Raw genomic sequence first — 16,042 nt, 5'->3', positions numbered from 1 at the left:
AGAGAAGATGACGTTCAATGTCGTGATTATTGTCTCATGTGGTCTGCTTCTCTTCTAATTCTAAAGCGCCGTTACATTGTTACGCAGTGCATTACCAGATTATACATCAGTCTCAGTTGTCCTGCCCCGACGGTGAGGTTTACAATCTGAGATTCTCTCTCATGTTTCATTCACTAGTAAGGTCAGTTATATGTTAATCATATGGCTCTCCACACATACTACGCATTGGTTTCAGGAGAAGTTTACATAATTCACATAAGTCCCTGCCCCACGAGGAGAAGCTTTACAATCTAAAGATCCTATCACTTCAATTTTAAAGGATTTTTTACCTTACAAGGTATAAATTATCATTTAAAAAAAAATCCTATTTTCTTCGCATTCTTAGATGTTCGATTCGTGATTATTTCTCATGTGGTTCCTGGCTTCCTCTTCTTATTTCTATAGCGCGTCGATCAATTTTACGCAGTGCATTACAACAGATTATTACATCTAATCTTCATCTGTCCCTGTCCCACGGGAAGCTTACAAATCTGAGCTGTCCTCTATGTTCATTCACAGTAAGGTCAGTTATATGTTAAATCATATGGCCTCTCAAACACACTACTATCGCATGGTTTCCAGAGTAGTTACCTCATTCAATAAGTCCTGCCCCTCGAGGAGAGCTTACTATCTAAGGATCCTATCACACATTTTTAAGGATTTTTTAACCTTACTTATATGTATGAAATCATTAAAAAAAAACTCTCTTCTGAATTCTCTCGGATTCTTTCAGATGTTCGATTGTCTGTGATTATTTTCTCATGTGGTCTGGTTCTTCCTCTGTCTATTTTATAAGCAGGTCACCTTACGCAGTGCATTATTCATACAGATTATATTCATCAGTCTCATCTGTCCCTGCCCAGGGAGCTTCAATCTGGAGGCTTTCCTATCTATGTTCATGTCACAGTAAGGTCAGTTATATGTTAATCAATGGTCTTCACACACTTACTACGCATTGGTTTTCCAGAGGTTTACATCATTTCACATCAGTCCCTTTGCCCTACAGGGAGAGCTACAGATCTAAGGATTCCTATCACCATTCATACATAGTAGGGTCATTTAGCATGTTGTTTGTGATATATGGAAGTGATTGGTAATATGTGGATGATTGAGTAAATTGTTTTTTTAAATAACTTCTGAGTTGCGTACTAGTGAAAGTGCACAGAATGCTGCAGCTGTTTAACTCATTGCATTGTTGGAGGGACACCCTGATTGATAAAGCCTGGCTTTACCCCTCAATAGAGCAGTGATACCCTTCATCTTCATACTCCGGCAAAACTAGGCACTACTGTCTGTCTTCCGTAATGAGGTATGCCTTCTTCCCCACATTAACAGCGAGCGAGGCTTATCAGACGGGACAGTATGCGAAGAGCTTAGCTTGCTGGCTTTGTCAGTGGTTCCAGAGAGTTTATTCATCCATTCACATACAGTCTCCTGCCCCAGAGGAGTAGATTACATATCTTAAGGATCCTATCACAATTCTATTTTTTTAAATGGATTTTGTTACCTTACAAAGCTATGGAAATCATCAATAATATATCCTATTCCTTCCCATTCTTGCAATGCGTGACGTTCCATTTCGTGATAATTTCTTCATGTGGTTCTGGCTTCCTCTTCTATTTCTTATATGCGGGCCGTCACATTTTTACGCAGTTGCATTAACGCAGATTATATCGTCATTTCAACATCAGTCCCGTCCCCACAGGGCGAGCTTAACATCTAAAGGATCCTATCACATTCATACATAGTAGGTGTCATTGTTAGATGTTGTTTTGTATATTAATGTGAGTGATTGATCAATGTGGATGATTGTTTGTAATTGGTTTTTTAATAACTTCTGAAGTTGCGTACTAGTAAGTGCACAGAAATGCTCAGCTGTTTTAATCTCATTGCATGTTGGGAGGGACACCTGTGATTGATAAAGCCTGGCTTTTAACCCCTCAATAGAGCAGTGATACCTTCCTCATACCTTCATACCCGAGCAAACAGGCACTACTGGTCTGTCGTTCCGTAATGAGGATGCCTCTTCCCCCGATCATTACAGTCGAAGCCGATGGCTATCTAGAATGCGGGACAGTAGCGAAGATGCTTAAGCTATTCTGGCTTGTCAGGTTCCAGAGAGTTTACTATCATTTCGTTACCTATAGGTCCCTTGTCTCCCGACGAGGAGAGTTCTACAAATTTCTAAGGATCCTATCAGCATTATGTTGAAGAGGATTTTTACGCTGTTACAAGTATAGAAATCATCAATAAATCCTTATCTTCATTCTTCAGACGTTCCATCGTGTATTATTTCTCCATGTGGTCTGGGGTTCCTCTTCTTATTTCCTATATGCGCCGGTCACATTTTACGCAGTGCAATTACACAGATTGATAACGTCTTCACATCAAGTCCCTGCCCTACCAGGTGAGAGCTTACAATTAAGATTCTTCTATCACTATTCATACATAGTAGTCAGTTGTAGCATGTTTTGTTGTATAAAGGAGTGATTGGATCAATGTGGTTGATTGAGTAATTGTTTTATGAACTTTTGAGTTGATACTAGTGAAAGGTGCACAGAAGCTCACTAACTCATTGCATCGTTGGGAGGGACTACCCCTGATTGATAAACGCCTGGCTTTACCCCTCTAATATGATGCATGATACTCTCATCCTTCACTGCTCCCTCGAGCAAACCAGGCACTGACTGTCTGTCTTCGTAATGAGTGTATGCCTTCCTCCTCACATTACAGTCGCGCGAGGCTATCAGACGGGAACAGTAGCGAAGAGTTAGCTTCTGGCTTGCAGTGGTTTCAAGAGAGTTTACGATTGCATTCCATTTAGTCCCTGCCCCCAACAGGGAGAGCTTACAGAATCTAAGGATCCTTATGCCACAGTTTTATCAGTGGATTTTTTACTTTACATAGGAATGAATCATTAAAATAAAATCCTGGAGTCTTTCCGGTTCTTCAGACGTTTTCCATCGTGATTATTTTCTCATGTGGTCTGGCTCCCCTTCTATTTCTATAGTGCCGTCACTTTTACGCAGTGCATTACATCAGATTATACGTCATTCTCATCTAGTCCTGAACTCCACAGGGATTGAGCTTACAATCTAAGATTCCTATCACATTCATACACGGTACGGTGTCGTTGTAGCATGTTTGTTTTGTATATAAAAGTGATTGGAATCATGTGGTTGATTGAGTAATGTTTTTATGACTCTGAAATGCATTCTAGTGAGGTGCACAGAATGCTCAGCTGTTTGAACTCATTGCATGTTGGGTATAGGACAAACCCTGATTGATAAGCCTGGCTTTACCCTCAAAGAGCAGTGATACCCCTCATCCTTCATGCTCGAGCAACAGGCACTACTGTCGTCCTTCCGTATGAGGTATGCCTTTTCCCAGCGATACAGTCGAGATGGCTATGCAAGACGGGACATGTAGGAAAGCTTAGTTTTCTGGCTTGTCAGTTGTTTCTAAGAGAGTTTACATCTATTCACATAAGTCCCTGCCCACAGGGAAGCTTTATCAATCTAAGATCCTATGCACCTTCATATCCTAAAGGGTCAGTTTGTGTAGCATGTGGGTTGTATAATGGAGTGATTGTTTTTTATGAACTTCTGAGTTGCGTACTAGGTGAAGATGCACAGAATGATAAGTTGTTTAACTCATTGCATGTTGGGAGGGACACCCTGATTGATAAAGCCTGGCTTTACCCCTCAATAGAGCAGTGATACCCCTCATCCTTCATACTCCGAGTGAACAGGCACTACTGTCTGTCTTCCGTAATGAGGTATGCCTTCTTCCCCACATTACAGTCGAGTGAGGCTATCAGACGGGACAGTAGCGAAGATCTTAGCTTCTGGCTTGTCAGTGGTTTCCAAAGAGTTTATATCATTCACATCAGTCCCTTCCCCACGGGGAGTAAAAGTAAATTAGGTTCAATACACTCACGATTAGTTGACTTTAGTCACGTGACTCTACATGAAGATTGACAGAAGTAAGGAAAAAAGATGTAGTCTAAGCTTCCTATCATGTTTATTCACAGTAAGGTCAGTCATATATTAATCATATGGCTCACACACACTACGCAGTGGTTTCCAGTGGGTTTACTTCAATCACGTCATTCACATCTGTCCCTGCCCCACATGAGCTTACAATCTAAACTTCCTATCACGTTCTCTCACAGTAGGGACAGTTATATGTTATCTCTATGGCTCACACTCACACTTTACAAAGTGCTTTCTAGAGATTTTGCATCATTCGCACCAGTCCCATGGGAGCTTAAAATCTAAGTATCCTGTAACATTCATACATAATAGGGTCAGTTGTAGTGTGTGGGTTGTATAAAGAATTGATTGAAATCAATGTGGACGATGGAGTGAATGAACTACTGAATTTCATACTAGTGACGAGAAGAATTACTGTATGCTTAGGTGTTGCAGTCTAAAAGTAGTAGTAGAAGGGTAAGAAGTAATGAAGTAGAATCAAGCACATAATGCTATGGTCTTTTCAACCATCGCATTTTGAATTGGTTGCCTGCTTGGTTAGGCTCTGCTTATAACACGTATGGTTGCTATCCCCACCGTCCATGCACAAAAATGGGAAAAATAGGGACAAGCTACAGAGGTTACATAGAACTCAGAATTCACACCACCCCCTATGGAGACTCACCGTCTCTACAAGACTCAAACTACATTCATCATGCTCTCCATAAATGTACAAGAGATGTTTAGACTTTAAATGCTCTACTTCGCTAAGTTTGATGTACTACAACAAATCGTAAACACAACACTTTTCTGAATATAATCTAATACCGAGGGACTGAATACTGGAGATTAGTGGTGTAGAATCAAATGAACACAACCGAAAAATGAAAACAACAGAAAACCAGATCTGCCTATAGACTAAATTTACTATGAGAAGAAATAGATAATCTAGATAATAGTATTTGGAAAAGCAAGTTTCATTGGGTTACCATAGTCATACGTGTAGACATGGCCAAGTTTACCTCAATATTCTCTGCAATTTTCTGAGCCTACAACATCAGTTATCTCATAATAGCATTGAAATGGCACACAGGCTGGGGAGTGAGCGATCCCAGAATAGGAAAGAAGTCACTTGGTTATAGCAGAATTGATCTTACAGGCATATATAAAAGTTATGTCGCCAAATGAGCGGATCTCTCTCCGATATGCCCACCTTGAGGGCCCTAACGATTGGATCCTAACGAATGGAACGGCGGTCGGATCACAGGACCGCATCAACGAACAGATGCGGCCGTGATCCGACGAGAATTTTTAGTCCAATTCGATCGAGATCTGGCCGACTTTCGGCCAGATCTCGATCGGGGAAGTCCGTCGGGGTGCCCCATACCCAGGGCAATAAGCTGCCGACTCGGTCTGTCTGCAGCTTTTATCGGCCCGTGTATGGCCACCTTAAGAGATCTCTAGGTTTAAGACTATAGGATACAAGTCTTTCAGGACTTCTCAGCCACAAAAGAGATAGAATTCACACCAATTTGCAGACACTTATTTCAAAATATCATGCACTTCTCTCTTACATACCCACCAACACTATGCATTATTTTGAATGGTCAAACACACGTCTTCCCCAACCCCCAAAAGTAAGGAGCACTTGGGTTTTTACACAGAGAGTAATAGGATTTTGAAACTTTAATTTTGAGTACCCTGATTTTATATTTCCCACATTTTTCCTTGTTTCTTTTTTGTTGTCCCACAAATTTATAATGCATTTCAGTGGGTGTTTTTCCCTGATTTTACATAATGTTTTCTTGATTTTACCTAAAAATGATAATCCCAAAAATGGCCGTTTATTCTCTATGAATGTTATTATTAGTGAAAAATTAGGTTTAAAATGCTAACCAGTTGCATGCCTTGGTTGTTCCTGTAAATAGTAATTTCCAATTAGTCTGTACCTCATACAGTCATGCACAAGTCACTTATTGCTGTAGCTTTTGTACGTGACTGCCAGAGAGGTTGTGCATTTGCTCCCCATAGTGTAAAATTAATGCTGCAATGCTTAACCCTTGTTATTAGCAAAGTAAATATTGTATTTCAGAGTAGAAGAGACATCTGTGCTTATATCATTTGTATACTTAAAGAATAAGTTTCCCTGGTAAATATTGTAAGTCTAAAGTAAAAGAGACTTCTGTGCTTAAATCTTTCGAGTACTTGAAGGGGTGGTTTATCTCAGTCAAAGTACAGGGGCAGATTTACTAAGCTCGAGTGAATAATTTGAATGCAGAAATATTCGAATTTTGAAGTAACTTTTTGGGTAATTGGTCTAATTCTATCGAATTCAATCAAATTATTTGAACGATTCGATGTGAAAATCATTCTATTATTCAACCATTCGATAATCAAAGTACTGTCTCTTTAAAAAAAACTTCAACTTCAAACTTCGCCAGATTAAAGCTACCGAAGTGCAATGTTAGCCTATTTTTGATCGAATAAAAATCATTCAATCGATCGCTTAAAATAGTTTGAATCGTTTGATTTTTATTCGATCGTTCAATCTAAGCTTTTGCACTAAAATCCTTCGAATTCAATATTCAAATTCGAAGGATTTTACTTCTAGGGTCGAATTCGAGGGTTTTTTAACCCTCGAAATTTGACCCTTGATAAATTTGCCCTTAGTGTGTTATAGAATGGCCAATTTTAAACAACTTTTAAATTGGTCGTTATTAGTTACTTTTTATAGTTTTGAATTATCTGCCTTCTTCTGACTCAAATGGAGGTCACTGACCCTATCTTAAAAACAAATGTAAAGTTTCAAATTTATTCTTATTGCTATTTTTGATTGCTCAACTTTCTATTTAGGTCCTCTCCTATTCATATTCAAGTCTCTTATTCAAATCAATGCATGGTTTCTAGGGTAATTTGGACCATAGTAACCAAATTGAGACATTTCAAACTGCAGAACTGCTGATTAAAAAGCTAAATAAATCAAAAACCACAAATTATAAATATGAAAACCAATTGAAAAGTGTCTCAGAATTTCACTCTTTACATCATACTAAAAGTTAATGTAAGGGTGAACAACCCCTTTAAAGAATAAGTTGCTTTCCCGAATTTTCATTTTCCTGTATTACACCTACAGTTTTTCTGGTCCCCTGAAATATTTAAAATTGGGGTTCTGCTGTAGCTAATTTCAGAGTAGAAAACTCGCACTACTCAACAGAAGAGGAATGAGCTGACCTTAAATGTTAAGATACTGAAAAGCAGGAGCAAATGTTGGAATTGTATATATATAATTAGATATTAGATGTTATTGATGTTATAATGTCAATCTCTCTCTCTTAATTCTACAGTCTCTAGTACATATGCCAGTTCTGGAAAGTCACAGAGGCTGGAACATTCCCTGGTGGGGCGTGGTAGAGGCAGGGCATAGCTGACAATGCACAGCAAAGACTTCATGACAGAACACTCAGGTGTATACAGGTAACATCACAACCAACACATTTCACATGTTCAAACAACATATGAGACAGATAGTTTCTTGGAATGTAGGTGGTGACCTCACCAATCAAAAGAAATATATATTAACAAATCTCAAGAAACTAAAACCTAATAGAATATTATTATAAAGGAATCTCTGGAAATTAGGAGATTAGAGTGTGCTTATTGCAGCATGGATATGTGAATTCCTATCCGATTCTATAAATCCAAACAAAGGGTAGTAGCCATTCTTATTTGCACATCTCTGTCATACAAATTGGATGTCCCATTTATAAGCCACTATTTAATATTATATAATACAAAAAAAACATGGTAGCCAACATATATGCACTGAATAGCTCAAATCAGGACATTTTTACTTGCCTCACGCAGAAACTTGTGGAGACCCCCTCCCCAACCTTGATTTTCAACTCGCTCTGCAACTCAGACATAGAAAGGACAGGACCCCTTATAAAACATAATAGATGGATTACAGGAGACATATACCAACTCAAAAACAATTTAACGCTACTGGATCTCTTGATATTATTACACCCCAGGGAAATACAACATTTATACTGTCACAGAAAGACTAATTTCAGATCATGCACCAATACACATCAGCAAATAATGCTGCATAGGCAATGGACTTTCCTACCTTGCTCTCACAATCTGAACCTTATTGAACCACCTTCCTGGAAAAAACATTGGCAAAACTCCATTGATAAAAGATCACTGAGAAGACCCAATATTAAGGGCAGTTGTCAGAGTAACAAAATAACTGATGTAGCCAAAAGAAAACTTAACCTTTATACAAATGATGGAAGATGCTATAAAGGCCCATGAGCTTTATATTAAAAATCAGAAGCCAGCATCAAAATAAAAATATATAGAGGTTACGCAATTGTTTAAAACCCACATACAAACCCAAGCCAAAACAAAACTGGAGTGTTCCAAATATAAATTCTATAGATGGGGAAATGAAACAGGGAGCCTGCTGGTCAACGTAACTAAATCACAATCCAAAGCAAAATACATATTGAAATTACAAACCCCCGGGACCAACACATCATGCAACAACCCTACATTGATTAATAGCATTTAGAGAGTAATGAAATACTCTGCCGAGGAACCACCTAAAGAACTGATCAAACTAACAAAAATAGACCAGATGCAGAGGGAGATGTTAAATTTGCCAATAAGGACAGCAGATATATCAGGCCTAAAAAAACACTGGTCACTCATAAATCACCAGGCCCAGATAGTTACACAGCATAATATTATAAAATACTGAACCCACATATCATACACCTATTAACGAATGTCTATAATGCAAGAGGTGAAATAAATATTGACCTCTTTGAAGCATACACTACACTAATCTGCAAACCAAACAGAAACACCATACAAATGACCTCCTGCCATGTAATATTCCAGTTGAATGTCAACCTTAAAATTATATCTAAGATACTGGCCCGGAGACTTCAACTTTTGCTATTGATTTCTTAACAAAACACCAGCTAGGTTTTGTATGTAATCGGCATTTGACAATAATGGCTACAATTATTTCTGCTAGGGACAAGGAAAGTAGAAACCTAATTTTGAGCCTTAACACAGATAAGGCATTTGATAAAATCATATGGCCCTTTTTATCTCACTTACTCCATAATAGAAAAGCTAGGTAACATCTTCCTAACTTACATCAGCAAAACATATACTAATGGCCAAGCTAGGCTACTCATAAATGGCACCCTCAGAAACGCAATAGTCATATGCTGAAGTAGAAGACAGGGGTGTCCCCTCTGCCTTGCTTTGATTAATCTAACATACAGTAAGACCTTCTCTAACAATAGGGGGTCTATTTGTGATTTCTTTTTAATATTTATTTTAGTACCATGCTGTTTGATTCTTTTAGTGTGCCACTAGTGAGTGTCGTTAGTACTATTTAAAGCTACAGAGTCCCTTGATTGGCTGAGGTCTCTAGACAGAATCATGACAAAAATAGAAATAATTTGGCAATTGGGATAGGATTAGTACACATAAACTTGTTGAAGTATAATTTCTCAGCCCTTGGCAGCTGAAAGTGTTGGGGTTTGTTGTTTTGACTTAAGCTAAAATCTGGTTGGAAAGCCCTGCTATAATATGCTACTGAAACCCACCTTGTCATACTGTTCTAAAGCAGAAACTTCTTCACCAAATATAAATCTCTACGACTTTAATGGGTGAAAAAAAAAAAGCAAAACCGGTCAAATTCGCCTATCACTAGTGCTCTCCTTTTGGTCTGATGGAAGGGGTGTGATTACAAATCTCAGTTCCTTTGAAAAATTAATGGTTCCTTTTATATATTTTTTGCAAAGTGCTGCTGAGTAGTACAAGTAGAGAATCTATTTATCAAAATTCTTGGGACCTGGGGTTTTCCACTTACGACAGCTTTCTGTAATTTGGAGGATTGTGAATTAGGGTTTTTTTCAAGTCTCTTTTTTATTATATTTTTTAAATATTTAAAATGTAGTGGTACAGAAAAGAAATTAGGCATCAAGAAAAATGTATAAAATCAAATACAGTCCTTGCAATCATATAGAAGCAGAAAGAAAAAAGAGCAATCCAACTTCAACTTATTTTAGTATGTGTACTTTCATAGTACATCGCATTAGTGCATTAGAGTCCTACTCTCTATCATTATTTATTCACCATTACTTCACCTTGAAGTGTTAAGAAGACAATTACCTTAGAGTATATAAGATAGTTTTTTAAAGTTAATATCTTATTACTACAGATTTTTATAGTTCACTTCCATATCTTTAAATAAGCATTAATGATGCAATGCTTCACTGTAGTCATTGACAAAGTAAATATTGTATTCCAGTGAGAGTAAAAGAGACCTCTATACTTATATGTTTTGTATACTTAAAGAATAAGTTTATTTGGTACATTTCCATAATTTTACATTTTCCTGAATTTTACACAATTTCTCCTGGTCCCTTGAAAATGTAAAATTGGGCTTCTACTGTACCTAATTTCCGAGTTAAAAACTCTCACTGCCCAACACCAACCAGGTATCATCACACCATGTAACAACCCCAAATTGATTAACAGCATTGGAAGAGTACTTTAGGAAAATATACTCAGCTGAGGAACCACCTGAAGACTTTATCAGTCTTATGTTGCAAAAAGCCAAAATATTAGAAATAGACCAGACAAAGATGGAGATGCTTAACTCACTAATAACAACAGCAGGGATATCGGGCATAATTAAAATAACTGTGCGTGCATAAATCACCCATAATATATATAACGTATATATAAAGTTGCAATGTTTCTGGTGGAATAGATAATGACCTTGCAGATTTATACACTACTCTAATCCCTAAACCGAATAAAAACCCCACTATGTCATGTTAACCTTAAAATAGTTTCTAAGATACTGGTCTAGAAATGTATATATGTCTTTAAAATGTATATTTAGTATAATGTAGAGAGTGTCTAAAACAATTTGCAGTTGGCTTTCATTTTTTATTTCTTTTTTTTGTTTTTGCAATTTAAGCAATCTGGTTGCTAGGATGCAAATTACCCTAGCAACCATGCACTGATTTGAAAAAGAGACTGGAATATAAATAGGATAGAGCCTGAACAGAAATATAAGTAATAAAAAGTAGCATTAACTATAAATGTGTAGCCTTACAGAACATTTGTTTTTTAGATGGGGTCAGTGACCCTTATTTGAAAGCTGGAAGTTAGAAGAAGGCAAATATTTCAAAAACTATAAAAAAGTAAAAATAAAGGCCAAAGCAAAATATTCTTAGAATTAGCCATTGTATTACAAGTTTAAGTGAACCACCCCTTTAACAAAGCACCAGCTAAGCTTTTCTGCAAAGAACAGTCAACATGGGGAATTAGGATGGCAATAATGGCTACAATAATTTTTGCTAGGGACAATGAAAGTAGAGGATTCCCTTTGAGCCTTGAGACAAAGAGGCATTTGATAAAATGTTATGGCTACTTTACTTCAGTGTTCATATTAGATTGCTGGGTGACACCTTCACATATTGCATCAGAAAAATATACACTCATGTACAAATTAAGCTTCTTATCAATGGCACCCTAAGCAACCCAATATACATAAATAGAGGATGCCTCCTCTTCCTTCTTTTATTTAACCTAACATTAGGCCCACTCATTAGGCTCCTTTGAGATATGACAGCATTCCAAGGCATCAAAATCAGATCACATAAAACAAAACTTACAGCATTTTGTTATATATAAAACAAAGCCAAGATAGGGCCTGCCACACTTCCTATCCTACATCCATCAATATGGCCAAGTCTTTGAGTATTGCATAAACATTGATGAATTTGAAATATTACTATTGAGGAACCCTGATGGTGTATAAAATACAGCTTTAAATGGGCCAACAATATAATCACTTACTTTAGCAGATAAACACAGAAGAATACACAAAATATATATGCATATAACATTACATATTGCATACAGGAGATTGTACAAGAAGCAAAATGATGACAAGCACATCACATATGTCATACTCTGCCTGCCTTATTCTACCTGTATGTGCTATACTTTGCCTGTGTGTTCCATGTGCTATCTATGTGTTCCATATTCTGTTTGCCCTACTCTTAATATGTGTGTCATTTTCTGTCTGTGCTACACTGCCTGTGTTCCAGAAGCCTGCCATACTGCCTGCCCTATTCTGCCTGTATGTGCAATACTCTGCCTGTGATGCCTGTGTGTTTCATATTCTGCCTGCCAAACTCTATCTGTGCCCTACTCTGCCTGTGTGAGCCATACCCTTCCTGCCCTATTCTACTTGTGTTTGCTATACTCTACCTGCCTTATTCTGCCATACTCTGCCTGTCCTATTCTGACTAATTTTGCCATACTCTTCGTGTGTGTGCCACATTCTGTTTGCCCTACTCTGCCTGTGTGTGCCATACTCTGCCTGTCCTATTTTGCCTGTATGTGGAATACTCTGATTACCCTACTATGCCTGTGTGTGCCGTACTCTGTCAGTGTGTGCCATTCTTTTCCTGTCCTATTCTGCCTATATGTGCAATTCTGTGCTTGCTCGACTAAGCCTGTGTGTGTTGTAATTTGTCAGTGTGTGCCATACTTTGCCTGCCTTATTCTGTTTGTATGTGCCATAATCTACCTGCCCTAGCCTGCCTATATGTGCAATAATCTACTTGCCTTAGTAAACCCATGTGTGCCATACTCTGCCTGACCAATTTTGCCTATGTGTGCCATACTCTGCCTGCCCTACACTGCATGTGTGTGCTCTATGTTGCCTGCCCTATGCCATTCGTGTGTTCCATATATCTGCCTGCCCTACTCTGTCTGTGTGTGCCTGCACTACCTTCCCTATGTTGCCTGTGTTTTCCATATTCTGCCTACCCCAATCTACCTGTTTGTGCCATACTCTGTGTGTGCCATACCCTGCCTGCTCTCCACTCACAATCCAGATAGTTAACATTGGATTGGATTAGTAACCATACACTTGTTGAAGAACAACTTCTTGGCCTTTGGCAGCTGAAAGATGTTGGAGTTTTTTTCTTTGATTTAAGATAAAATTTACCGGTTGGAAAGCCCTGCTACTAGACATGATTCTTTCCCAAATATAAATCTAGAAACCAGGGCCCAATGTAACTTTGCTTAGGTCCCCATTATCACTAATAGCAGCCCTAACATATGATATATTCTATAACAGCACCTATCACCTCCTAAAACAAACTGGTACTGACCAATATAAATGAGTTAAACCTTATATTTAGTACACATGCATTATTTCCCCCAAAATATGCCCCTAGCATGTCTGTGCTGCACTTACAGACCCCACCTTGCCTTACTGGAAAAGTTACTTTCAACATGATTAAAACATGTACTTAGTACAAATTCAAAATCATTTCCCATCATATATGTTCCTAGTGTAACTGTGCTACACTTACCTCTGATCTAAAGCTGCATCTGACAATCTTGTAACTGTCACAACTGTTTCCAACTGTCACTTTGTAGTTCAACTACAGCTACAATCTGCAGGTTGGAAAGCCCCGCTCTAAAGTATTACGGATTCCTGCTTATCTTACTGAAAAAGTTACTATACACACTTCAAACATGATAAAAATATGATTTAGTACAAATGCAATGCCATTTCCCTTAATATGTGCCTCTAGTGCGTCTATGCTGTTCTTAACTCTGATCTAAAGCTGCAGTTGACAATCTTGTAACTGTCCCTTTGCCATTCAACTACAGCTTCAATCTGCAGATTGCAAAGCCCTGCTCTAAAATGTTACTGATTTCAGCTTATCTAACTGGAGATATGACTATACACACTTTAAACATCAAAACATGATTTAGTACAAATGCAATGTCAGGAGGCATAGTAGGTATCGTCAAACTGCACATGGATGCTTTTAGATCTGGGTTGGTGTGACAGCCTTGGGCATTTGTTGAAACACAAGCTGCTCCCAGTGTCCAAATCAGCAAATTAACTAAAAAAAATCACTCTGACAAAAACTAAGACCAAAGGGCACATCCACATTCTAACAACTCTATGGTAAGATCCACCCCCTTGAAGTAAGGAAAATTGGTGGTGTCCCTACCTGGGAAAACTTCATTATGTTGAGCTGGCAGACTGATTGCCAGTAGCTGAAGAGAGATAAAATCCTGTTGCCTTCACTGCATTCTCTTTCCAATAGTCAGTTTCTCCCACAGCCAGTACCAGGGCATGATGGGAAAGTGTTTAGCCAATCAGTAAGGTGTCCTTAGATATGTGGTGGATGGAGCTTCATAGTCAATACCAGGATACTAGGAAAGAGAGCTTAACCAGTAAGGAAGTTGGGCTAAACCACTAACTAAAATAAGAAGGGATGGCAGTTAAGCTGTGAGTGCAGAAGTGTCAGAATCATTGCAAACATAATTCATGTTGTTGATGTCAGTTCTAGCCTGATAGGTAGATGTTATTGCATGCTGATAGCTAATCCCACTCTGTGGAGAGCCCAATTATGAACTGCTGGTAGATTTACAGTGTATTTACATGCCATAGGTAGTCCTGTCAAGTGGTACAGATTTAATATGATGGCCATTTTGATCTGATTATGGAAATCAGGAAATCCCCCATTTTTCGAATATATGTTTATTTAGATGGTGTATAAAATACAGCTTTAAATGGGCCAACAACACAATCACTTACTTTAGCAAAATAAATCCATAAGAATTCACATAAAATATATGCATGCAAAAATCACATATTGCATACAGGAAATTCTTCAGGAAACCAAAACGATGGCAAGCACATCACCTTTCTTTTGACAATCTATTAAAATTGCTCTCCAAAATATTATTCAAACTATAAAACCTGAATTGACATCACAAAAAGACACACGAAAACTAAATCTATATTTTAGGGAGTTCCTCTTGAACAAGAAGAAACCTTAAGAATTAGCCTTAAAAAACTATACTAGGGGACCCTTTATGGGGTCAAACAGTATAATATACTACTGTAATGGTTACACTCAGACATCTAAAAGATTGTCTACATGAAACGGAGTTATATACATCACCATCATCATCATCATTTATTTATATAGCGCTGTCAAGATACGCAGTGCTTCACAAGAACAACAATTTATTCCACACTCACTTTGAACACTACATATGTGCAAACAGGAACATCCAAGCAAGATAGATAATCCTCTACTGTACATAATATGGAAACCAGCTACTGAGACAACCTGAATAGCTGCCACATTCTTTATCTACCCTTGCTGAATAGCCCAGACTTTCAGAGTGGACAATCACTGGAATGTTCCAAATATAAATTCTTTAGATGGGGAATTGAAACAGGGAGCCTGCTGGTCAACGTAACTAAATCACAATCCAAAGCAAAATACATATTGAATTTACAAACCCCCGGGACCAACACTTCATGCAACAACCCTACATTGATTAATAGCATTTAGAGAGTAATGATATACTCTGCCGAGGAACCACTTAAAGAACTGATCAAACTAACAAAAATAGACCAGATGCAGAGGGAGATGTTAAATTTGCCAATAAGGACAGCAGATATATCAGGCCTAAAAAAGCACTGGTCACTCATAAATCACCAGGCCCAGCATAATATTATAAAATACTGAACCCACATATCATACACCTATTAACGAATGTCTATAATGCAAGAGAGGTGAAATAAATATTGACCTCATAGAAGCATACACTACACTAATCTGCAAACCAAACAGAAACCCCATACAAATGACCTCCTGCCATGTAATATTCCAGTTGAATGTCAACCTTAAAATTATATCTAAGATACTGGCCCGGAGACTTCAACTTTTGCTACTCATTTCTTAACAAAACACCAGCTAGGTTTTGTATGTAATCGGCATTTGACAATATTGGCTACAATTATTTCTGTTAGGGACAAGGAAAGTAGAAACCTCATTTTGAGCCTTAACACAGATAAAATCATATGGCCCTTTTTATCTCACTTACTCCATAATAGAAAAGCTAGGTAACATCTTCCTAACTTACATCAGCAAAAC

At 37.9% G+C, this 16,042-nt stretch overlaps 1 long non-coding RNA gene across 1 annotated transcript in view; it reads left to right on the top strand.

Annotated features, from left to right (window-relative positions):
* LOC121393246 overlaps nucleotides 1–16,042 on the top strand; it is a 69,458-nt gene that overhangs the window by 30,273 nt on the left and 23,143 nt on the right. Inside the window, exon 3 of the long non-coding RNA XR_005960894.1 lies at nucleotides 7,358–7,487. This is a non-coding gene — a long non-coding RNA (uncharacterized LOC121393246). The remainder of the gene's footprint in view (nucleotides 1–7,357; nucleotides 7,488–16,042) is intronic.

The sequence above is a fragment of the Xenopus laevis genome, chromosome 4S (genome assembly GCF_017654675.1).
Source record: "Xenopus laevis strain J_2021 chromosome 4S, Xenopus_laevis_v10.1, whole genome shotgun sequence".
Lineage (NCBI taxonomy): Eukaryota > Metazoa > Chordata > Amphibia > Anura > Pipidae > Xenopus > Xenopus laevis.
The sequence above is the reverse complement of the archived record's forward strand: the minus strand, read 5'-3'. Positions and strand labels throughout refer to the sequence as shown.